Below are 11,482 nucleotides of genomic sequence, written 5' to 3' on the forward strand. Positions count from 1 at the left end.
TGGGAAAGAGCCTTTATAGTCACCACAAATCATTTATTGAGGATACATTGGTATTGGTAGTTTGACTATTCGGTGGAAAATTGTAGGTGTAGACTCTGTGGTGGACAAAGGAGCAAGCACCGCAATCCTCAGCCCAGTGGTCCTCAATTAGAGTGCAAACCATTGTGATCATATTGCCGTTTGGAAAATCATAGCCTGCAGCTGGCTACTAGGGAAATGGCTCCCATCATAGGGTGTGGTTTCATGACCCTTACATTTGCAACGGCACAAGTTGAATGGGTGGGCTGCAACACTGACATTCTGTCACATGCATGGTAGGCACCTGTTATATTTTCAACATCACTGTCAATAGAATGCCACCATAATTTCTGAAGGAGTAACTGTTTTCTTTTCACCATACCATGATGGCACTCACGAGCTTTGTTGAGCATCCACTCACATAAGGAACGAGGAGCAACAATGTGGTTGCCACGAACAATGAGTTTGGTTTTCATTGCTAGTTTCAGAGTTTGTTGCTGATATTGTGATACGGGTGTAGGATTGCTGTCTTGGGCCACCGCCCAGCCAAAATAGTGTCGAACATGGGTCAATTCTTTGTCTTGTCTCGAGGTGGTCCATTATTTCCTACAATGTCAAAGCTTTTGGGAGCTTTAGCACATCGATTTGGATGGCTGATCTGCGCCCAAGCAGAAATCCTGTGTGATCCATATCAGCAACCACTGTGATGGCAACAGTTTTACTCCAGACATACTGTTGTTGCACTCCAGACAGCTGTCGAACATACCCTGAATGTGTAGGGGAGTGTTTGAACGATATGTGAAGATGGTAGTGGCTGACTTGGATAAAGAGTGCACTTGTGGTCACCTTTACATAGTCTGTGGTAAGTGTTTCTGTCCAATATATTGACAGATGCCCCGGAATCTATGATCGCTTTCACAGGAATATTATCGATCTTGACCGTTGTGGCATCCATCCCCAGCGGGCAATCCATGCCGCAGTCCCCTCGTCCCAAGCAGCGCAGGACCTGCATGTGCGAACGTCGAGTGCCAGGCCCACTGAGGTAGGAGGGGAGAACATGGCAGAAAAGGTGGTTGCTCCTGTGGTGGGGGTCAGAGAGAACAACCTTCATCCAAGAGACCCGTCTGCTGGGGGTTGAAAGAGATGGCTCCACACCCCTCATTTTTGAGCCTCTCCAGGTGACGGTCCAATGGGGATTGAAAAGATAGGGCAATTGTTACCTCCACCACTGAAGGTGAAGGAAGTAATGTTTTCATCCCTTTGTCTGTCTGTCTGTCTGTTACTTCCGAAATCTTTAGATTTCGTAAGTATATTGATGACTTCCATCATCTGTTTGTTTGTTTGTTTGTTTGTAGCATGATAACGGAAGAAGCTACCAATGTCAAATTACACCAAGTGATTCAGGAGGGTGATGGCTAGCGCTGATTAGATTTTGGTCAAAATCGGTCAAAGGTCAAGGTCACAGTGAGGTCAAACATTCAATTTTTGATGGTTTGGTACAGAATCATCGTAGAAACTTCTGGTTTGCATCGCTACCTTCTCTAGAGACAGCTTTTATTAGACAAAGTCAGAGGTCAAGTTGACGATTTCGTAAGTACCAGTCTATGACTGCTTGTGTGTTTGTTTGTTTGTTTGTTTGTGTGTGTGCAGGATATCTCAAAAAAGTTGTGGATGGATGTGGATGAAATTTTGTGAATTGGTTGGGTGTGTGACAAGGTTGAACTGGTTAGATTTTGGTGAAGATCCAAATCGGATCTGTATCTGATAATTTTTAAAGTGATTCTTCACCATTGAGAGATAGGGCTAGAATGATGTATAGCACGATATCTCGAAAAGTTGGGGATGGATTCGGATGAAACTTGGTGGACAGGTTGGGTGTTTCGCAAAGACGAATTGATTCGATTTTGGTAAAGTCCGAATCCAGATCTGGATACGAGAATTATTTGATTTTCAAGTGATTCTTCACCATTGAGAGATAGGGCCAAAAAACGATATAATGCTGCATAGCATGTTTCAAAAATGTAATGGGCCTGATATGTTATTGTGGATTAGGCATTGCGTGGTGGAGGTATGCGTGCTACTGAGTGCCCTTCTTGTTTGTTTAGACATTGACCTCTTGATTTTGTTTTTTTTGCTTTTGATTTCTCCTTCTTTTATTTCATCTTCTTATTCGAAATCTTCTTTTTTGATTTCTTCTGATTTCTTCATCCTCTGATTTATTCGCCCTCGTTGGACTTTGTCCGAAATGGGGGCTTATGGATTTGGTCTCGATTTTCATGTACATGCATGCTTGCATGCGTGCGTCCGCAACCATATCTCAGACATGTATGGTCATTTTATTCGTACTTGGCACAAAGCCAACACATGATGGTATACACATGCGCGTTATTTCTTTTCGACATCAGATCCAAGATGGTCGACTGGCGGGCATTTTAGTTGAAATAAAAAACCCAGTGTCGAACACCTCCTCAACCATTTCTCGGACGAGCATTTACCGATGTTGTTCAAACTTGGCCCACAAATAATGAATGATGGCTTACATAATCACATCATTGATTTTCAAGATCAGATCCAAGATGGCCGACTGGTGGCCATTTTGTTACTTCAATGTGCCCCCAACTATTTCTCACACATGCATGGTCCAATTTTGTTCAGACCTGGCAAAAGCACAGTACATGACCACATATACGTGCCCCTCACATTATTTTGTAATCTGATCAAAGATGGCAAACTGGTAGACTGGTGGCAATTTTAGTTGTACAGAAATATGGGCTAACCCTTTAACTTCAGACATCAAAATTACTAAACCTACGGAAACTATGACATTTTATGTCATTTTTTTTTTAATTGTTTTCCCTGTTCTTTGATTTCCATTTGACTTATTGTTTTTTGGTTTCTTGTTTGATTTCTTGTTTTTTGAATCTATTGATTGATTTCTTGTTCTTTGAATTTATTGTTTGATTTCTTGTTCTTTGATTTCCTAGTTTGAGTTTGTGTGATTTGATTAGTAGAGATTTTTTTTACCTTCAAAAAAAACAAAAAAGGGCATCCTTCATAAGGATGGCGGCAGCTGCAAGGCAGCTCATTTTGAGTTTTTTGCCTTGTGCCTCCTGTGCCAATTATCGTGTTTGTTTGGCACATTTTTAGCTTATCTGGAATTGGAATCTCAGAATAAGGTATTGTCATCGTGCACCATCCGTCCATCAGTCTGTCCATCTGTTGATCCATCCGTCTCCTATTTCGACTTCTCCAGCCAAACTGCTGGGCCGATCTGTCTGAAATTTGGCAGCAACCCAGGTTGAAAAACCAGTTAAAACCAGTACACATTTTCAACTGGTCTCTATTGGTTCTAATTGGTCTTTAACTGGTCTCTATTGGTTTCAACTGGTACCAGTTAAATTCAGTCAGAATTCCAATTTCCCAGTTGAAAAAAACAGTAGCTCATATTTGTATCAGTTAAAGTCTTACTGGTTCCAGTTGATACCAGTTGCAATGTACTGGTCCCAGTTGATACCAGTTGCAATGTACTGGTCTCCCAGTTGATACCAGTTACAATGTACTGGTCCCAGTTGATACCAGTTAGTTAAATACAATTGTATTTCAACTGGTAATATATCACTCTATTCCAATTTCCATATTAAAACCAGTAAGAAACCAACTGGCTTTACTGGTACCAGTTGGCTACTGGTTTTCAACTGGTACCAGTTGACCAGTAAGCTACTGGTCTTTACTGGTTTTTTGACCTGGGAACGTTCCACTCCTGATTGGTAACAGGGATTACAAAGCTCGTCCCGGTCCCGTGACTTTAAGTAGGTCAAAATGGAAGTCACGTAAATTCCTTTAAAAATATTCTCCAGACCCACCAGCCAGAATGCTACCAAATTTGGGTTATAATATTACAACAGGGTTGTGATGTTAAATTGTGGAGGTCATGCGGATCACATAACTGAAAGTGTGTCAACATGGCGGCTTTAGTACATTTTTGGGAAAATTGCGTAAATTCCTTCAAAAATCTTCTTCTCCAGACCCACCAGTCAGAATGCTACCAAATTTGTGTGGAAACATTAGGCCAGGGCCCAGGTAAGTTACAGGTCCAGTGGTCCTATTTTTATTTTCCCCATCTCATGTACTTGTTTATTGCATAATTTTGGTCTCGTTAGTCCTGCGTTTTCGTACATCTATTCCCTTCCTGCTTTTGCCCGGCTTTCTTCCTGTCTGGCGGGCCTTACTCACCAGGCAAAAACAAACCCTTGCACTTCCTCACTACCACTTCCCTCCCTGCCCCTCCCACCCTCTTTCCTAATGTTGGCCCTGCCCTCCCCAGGACTCTGGATGGCAAACAGGTACCATAACTGCACCCAGTTCAAGTATGCAAAGCAGGGACCCATTCCGCCAAGTCAGGTATTTGGTTGGATGGTATTGTTGGCATGCTGGAATTTAAGGCTGAGGATTTTTATTGCCAAAATTCCTATGTCCACAGATTTGATGTGTCCTTCCAAATTTATGGAGGCTTGCTGAGTTCTGGGTGTGGTGGACTGCCGCTCGGTCCGCTCGGTCCCTGGCTGATTGGGCGGTTGAGGCTCTCTCTGACCATGAGAGGGTCGTGATTGTCTGCCTCTATAATGAGAGCATTACGGATTAGGACGTAAAATGCTGTTTGTCAAGATATGTTGATGTGAAACCCCACCAGGGTTTATGCAAAATGGTTTGGTTATATGGACTGGGGCTAGACAATATCACGTCACGCTCCGGGTCAAGGAGGATGGCACGGTCACAGCGATCCCTAATGGGATTGTTATTGGGATGGACTGGTGGCAGGCTTTTTACATGGGGCAGCAAAATGTATGCCACATGTACAGTCAACTGGACCACCTTATTGCTGGGTGCAAAAACAGTTTTGCTCCCAATGTGGCCAGTTAGGAAAATGGAAGGATCACTGCACCTGTTGAGTTCTCCACAACCTCTGTGGTGCGCCAGAGCACACCTGTTGTTCCTGCCCGCAGAGCCCACAGAGCTATGCGTGCATCTGCAGGCGGGGGGAGAGGGGCGGGGGTGTTGCCCCAGAGACTGTTATGGGTATGGTGTCCATCTTGACTGTGTTGTTGTTCCCCCTCCCACAGAAAAGGTGGAAGAGAGGAAGGATGAGAGGAGGGAAGAAAGGAGGGAAGAGAGGAGGGAGGAGAGCAAAGAGGAGAGCAAGGAGATGGTTGCAGTTCCCTCATCCCCAGCAGTGCAGGAGCTTGATGTGGTTACATCAGGTGCCAGGCCCACTGAGGTGGGAGAGAACATTTTGGAAAGGGTGGTTTCTCCAGTGGTGGGGGCAGAGGGAACAACCTCCATCCAAGAGACCCCGCTGCCAGGAGATGAAAGCGATGGCTCCTCCTCCGATGATGCATGTATAGACACAGGAGAATGGACATTGAATAAGCGCCAGAGGAGGGGCGGGCAGGGCAAAAGACCGCCTCCCCTGGATAAGGCCCCTCATGTGGGGCGTAGAGCCCCCCCCCCCAGGCATTTGATGGCAGATCCAGGGCTGTGGCAGAAGAGACACATTACATGGCTGACTGCGAGGAGGGTTATCCCAGTTATCCCTCCCCTGTTCCTTCTCGCTCTTGCTCCAGGAGGCGGAGCACCCCTCCCCTTCTTTTTTCCCCTTCGGGAGCAGCGGAGGCTATGTGGATTGGTGGGGTGGGCAAATGATGGATTTGTTTCTTGATTTTTGGTTTTCTTGCTTTTGATTTCTGGTTGAAATCCTGCTTCACCTTGCTTCTGATTCTTTTTTCTTGATTTTTGCTTCTGATTCTTGTTTTGATTCTTGCTCTCGGGTCTTTGCTTTTGTTTCTAACTTTTTGATTTGGTTCCTGTTACCGTATCAAGTTTATTGTGGAGGTTACCTGCTTTTTTAATAACTGTCAAATTAAATAACCGCCATTAAACCGTCGAAATGAAACGCCCCAGAAGATGAAGAAAATATGATCACATTTGTGTATGTCGCGTTTTAAAATAACGCTTTTCCTTGCAACAAAACATCGTATCTTCCAGTCTCTTTGAATATTTGGAATTAAATCATTCCAATCTGTCATTCTTGAAAGGCTTGTATACTAGTTATTATTTATATACGAGCGCACACCGAAACCAGGCTGAACAGTTTACATTTTTAATCCCACTAATAGACCAGATCTGAATCCAAACCTTACCCAAAATCGAATCAGCTTGTTCTTGTCAACTAACCAACTTGTACACCTAGTTTTGTCATCACCCGTCCATGACTTTTTGAGATATTGTGCTGTGCTGTACATCGTTTTTTGGCCCCATCACTCAATGGTGAAGAATCCCTGAAATTTTTTTTCTCATATCCAGATCCAGAATTGGATCTTCACCAAAATGGAATCAATTCGTCCTTGTCACATACCCAATCTGTCCACCAAGTTTCTTCCGAATCCGTTCTTACTTTTTTGAGGTATCGTGTCATACATCGTTTTTAGTCCCATCAATGGTGAAGAATCACTCAAAAAAAATCAAATAATTCTGGATCATTGATAATTCCAAGCTTGTCATCGACAGTATCCACAACATTAATAACTAGAAGGGCATTCGGTGGAGCACGTACCTTGTCCACGCAATGCCTGATCCACAAGAACATATCGGGCCAAATTCATTTTTCAAATATCATGCTATACAGCACTATATCGTTTTTGGCCCGATCTCTCAATGGTGAAGAATCACATTAAAAATTCTATAATTCTCGCATCCGGATCTGGATTTGGAGTTTCACGAAAATGGAATCAATTCGTCCTTGCCACATATCCAACCTCTCCACCAAGTTTCGTCCAAATCCGTTCATAACTTTTTGAGATATCCTGTTCGAAGACAGGTGGAGGTGAAAAAATCACCTCGACCCATGCCTTCATTGGTGGAGGTAAAGAGGTAAGGTTGACTCGAATTCAGTCAGAACATGAAAAGGAAATTTTGTATAATATATATATATATATATATATATATATATATATATATATATATATATATATATATATTATTTCTGTTAACGTCTGCGCGTAATTTGACGTATCTCCTCCAAAACTGCCGGACGGATTGTCGCCACTTTCGGCATGCGGGTGCTCTGTGGTTTAATGTACAGCATGGGCTATGTGAGATCGCGCCAGACTCCCAAACGATGGCAGGTTTGGGAATTTTGGGCGATTTTCTAATTTTTACATTCGTTTGCATGGCGACGTGTGACGTCACCGCTGAGAGGCGTAATGCCACTTCTTGAAAACAGCGTCTGCAATGTAAAACCCTCTTCTGTGCATGCTAACTACCTCAGAAGGTGAATTTGACACAAAAAAATACCCCCGAGCGGGAGTGCCGGTCATCTCTGCCAGAGGTCGACAGAAGCAAAATCAAATTACGGGCATCTATAATCGAAAGGTGAATTTCAGGTCGAATTCGCTTTATTTTAGTGTCAATCAAGTCGTATCTCGGCCACAGAGTCGAGGAGCGCGATGACGTCAGCGCGCACACGCAAAACCTTTACGTGACTCAACGACGCGTCTGTTCTCGCACGTGGTGTCACGTGACGAGCCATGACGTGGTGGACGAAATATTTTTTATACAATCATAAAACGTCTCTTTTGCACCGGAATTTTTACAGAGACCTGTAAAGCGTGTTCTAAAACCCTCAAAAATGGAAACATTAATCTCCCAGACCCCAACAGTAAGCATTCCCTCGAGGGGACAATTCTAGGCCTCATCCCGTGCCTGCCAGAATCCGCGGCATCTCGGCACCCACACCCACCCACCGAACGCATTCGATGCATTTCCCTCATTAAAGCTGAATTTCAGGTCGAATTCGCTTTATTTCAGTGCCGATCAACCTTATGCAGTGTGAAAGGTGGAATCATAATTGAATTTGAAGTTAAAATCAGCGCGGGGGACCGTGTTGAGGTCTCCGGCGCACCATGAGGCGGATAAAAACTATAAAATCGGAACGAGAGCAGATTTCAAAAAAATGGCTAGTGTTGTTCTAGATAATAGTCCATAGTATCTGAATCACTAATAACATTTGATCTCTCTTGATAAATGAGGGAGGAGATACGATTTGAAATCGACGATTTTCGCAACTTTGACAGCCTCATGACGTTGACCTCGACCTTGGACGACCTTGAAAGTTATATCGTTGTGCATGTCTCATCGACCTCTATCCATTCCACTATTGGTTATTTGTCTCCACTCGGTTTGATTGTGGACGGACGGACGGACGGACAGACTTCGAGACTGTTATTATTAGGTCATCTCTACTGAGATGTAGAGATGACCTAAAAATGTTACAAGAAACATTGTATATAAAGTAAAGATTTTTTTTTTTTAATATTATTTCTGTTAACGTCTGCGCGTAATTTGACGTTTCTCCTCCGAAACCGCTGGCAGGAATGTGCTCATTTCCCATATACTGGGGTTTCTTAATGTGACGAAGACAATGCACGAAATTTCTAAGCTGGAATTGGATGACAACTTGGCTTCAACAAGATTTTCAACCCATCGACGGCCGCATTTATTCCCGTTCGGTCGCCATCGCTGAACTGCTGTCTGGTAAGTGCTGCCGTCTATCCAAAAAATATGAGCTCGAGTAAGGGAGTACTCACTCCATCAAACACTGAACATAAACACAACTGATAATAAATAGTATAGCTCAGAACATCAGCGATGGTTGTCATGTTTTAAAAATCAGCGTGGAAGGAGGGGAACGATGAGCGCCAGAGCTCTGCCAACATGATGTACCCTGATTGGCTCTTTCCCAGACTGAACACGCCCTCTTAGACTGTCAATTTGTGTCTGAAATCCAACGTACATATTAAAAACACCCAAAAATAAGTTGCAATAGGCCTACATCCAGATAACATCAAAGGCTATAATGTGAAGGGAGGGAAACCAGGGAACGGGTATGAGGTCATCCCTTCATTGCCCGGATTCTCTTCTTTTCTTTGTTCTTCGAAAGCGTGGTGTCCGACAATAGATTCTGTACCTTGAATGCATGCGTGTTAACTGTTCAAATGGAAGAAGTGTTCGATTGTCAGATGCACCCAAACAACTGCTGTTCATTACATCAGTTGTCAATATCAACCGCCATCGTTACCAGTGTTGTGTCTTGCATGTGTGATCTTCAAATTAAAGTGTCCAAGCGGTGTTCGATCGTCAGATGTGCGCCATTGAAATTTCCATTCTGATTCTCGGTCACCCTCCACTGCTCCTGTTCAGTCGAGGGCTAGTATAGACCTATATCATGTTAAACTTGCCCCATCAGGTCACACTGCAGAGGATGCATTTTCCAGTCAGACTCGCATACTCGATGACCATAAACAAATCCCAGGGCCAAACATTTGACAAACTCGGAATATACCTCCCAGCCCCTGTGTTCTCCCATGGCCAACTATATGTTGCATTTTCAAGTGCAAGAGGTTACTCCTATATATCTATCAAAGTGGACAATAATTCCTCACAAGGACTATTCAGCAACAAGACACTCACCCACAATGTCATCTACAGGGAGGTCCTTAAGAAAACTAAGGACAGGTAACCATAGTGCATCACATCCCTAATGACACCCTCCCCAGCTTCCCACAACATCAACTATTATGCCTCATCCACCATTTGCCACCCATTCAACTCTGTGCAGAGCACGGGTACTATATATATATATATATATATATATATATATATATATATATATATATATATATATATATATATATATATATATATATATATATATATATATATATATATATATATATATATATATATAAACATATACATATATTGTTGCGGCCACGGCTACTGAGACACCAGCTTGTCACCCAGGGGGATTAATCCCCGGTTGTCCTCGGAAGAGCCGGACCTGGGGCCACCACTCACAATTAACGTTGCGGTACGGTGAGTTGTTTTAGAACCACAAACTCCACCCAGTTAACCACGAGTTTCAGTGTTCACTGTCTAATTATTCAGTTTAACTAGAGGTCACATGGTTACCTGAGTGGGGAGCGCGCCCTCGGCAAAGCACCAATGTTATCTTGATTAGATTTTAATTGGGGTGGCCGAGCGTTTTAACCGCTGGTGTTGTCGACTATTTTTGGTCAAATCTGTGTAATTACCCCCCAGTCTATCTCGGTTTGGACAACGCTGGACCAATGGAAGGAAAGGGCAAACATGGACAGGTTGGAAGTAAAAAAAGAATTTTTTTTATAATAAAATAAATAAATAAGAAGAACTTTTTATTTTCTGAGGTGAATAAATGAATAAGCTTCAAAGCAACCGAAATGAATAATTACTCAGGCAAAAATCAATCAAAATGCCGGGAAAGAGACAGAGAGCAGATGCTTATTAGGGGTTGACTTACAGATAAACAAAGACAAGGGTACCCAGCAGATCATTTGGGGGGGGGGGGGGGGAGAGAGAGGAGTCGTCTCGCTCACCAGAGAGTAGTTGTCCGTGAAGTGAAAACGTCCTGAAATGTGTGCGTGCGTGTCACGTCCGTCGCCAGCACCCAGCCTTGCCGTGCACCCTCTCGCGAACAGCCTTGAACTCCAGTCGACGTCTGGGAGGGCACCGAGATCGTCTGTCGCGGGTTTAGACCCTGGTGCTGCAACACGGGCAGCTCCTCACACTTCACGAAACTGGTGACATCCAGTGACCCACACGGTCCGTCGGTGTCTGACCCGCACCTCACACGTTGGTGACCGACCCGTGCCTCACTCGTTTCGGCGCTGCTCACACCCACACGCTCGCTTGCTCAAGCACTGGGAAGGAAGAATTGTCTCGTTGTTGGCGCTGTGCAGACACTCGCTCGCTCGCTCGCTTGCTCGCTCGCTTGCTCGCTCGCTTGCTCGCTCGCTTGCTCGCTCGCTTGCTCGCTCGCTTGCTCGCTCGCTTGCTCGCTCGCTTGCTCGCTTGCTTGCTTGCTTGCTTGCTTGCTTGCTTGCTCGCTTCAACTCTCGCTTTCTTCTCCCGCCTCAGAAAGGACCTCCAATTCGTTTTTATACATGGCGCGGTCCGTCTCGGCGGGCGCAGAGTCCCCCAAAGCTCACCCCGCCCCACTTGCATACCGTTACCATGACGTCCCGTGTGCTCCATAAAAAGGCGGGCGTCGGCGCTCGCGAAACAAATGTGTGTGAACGTGTCTGTCGTAAAGAAAAAAAGTTTCCCATAAGAGAGGGGATCTATCCTTTACCCTTCTCAACACATCACATTTAAAATCCCATGAGACATGGGGATGGGGCTAATCTGAACATGCATTTCAGGGAATAACAGTCTGAGGACCAGGATGTGTGGATGCATTCACCAGACCGGATTCTAAAATCCATAAAAATATAAATACATATACATAATATAGTGTACAGTATACAGTATATCATTTATTTTCAGTTTTTTCATCTTTGCAAAAAAAAGATATGCATGGTCACAGTAATCA

General features: G+C 44.0%; 1 long non-coding RNA gene across 1 annotated transcript in view; it reads right to left on the reverse strand.

Annotated features, from left to right (window-relative positions):
• LOC147015693 (uncharacterized) overlaps positions 1-10,932 on the reverse strand; it is a 47,384-nt gene extending 36,452 nt beyond the window's left edge. The window contains exon 1 of the long non-coding RNA XR_015049795.1: positions 10,488-10,932. This is a non-coding gene — a long non-coding RNA (uncharacterized LOC147015693). The remainder of the gene's footprint in view (positions 1-10,487) is intronic.
• Between the last annotated feature and the right edge of the window lie 550 nt (positions 10,933-11,482).

Source organism: Eptatretus burgeri, chromosome 12 (assembly GCF_056783735.1).
Source record: "Eptatretus burgeri isolate ZD-2024b chromosome 12, Ebu_testis_v1, whole genome shotgun sequence".
In the NCBI taxonomy this organism is placed as follows: Eukaryota; Metazoa; Chordata; class Myxini; order Myxiniformes; family Myxinidae; genus Eptatretus; species Eptatretus burgeri.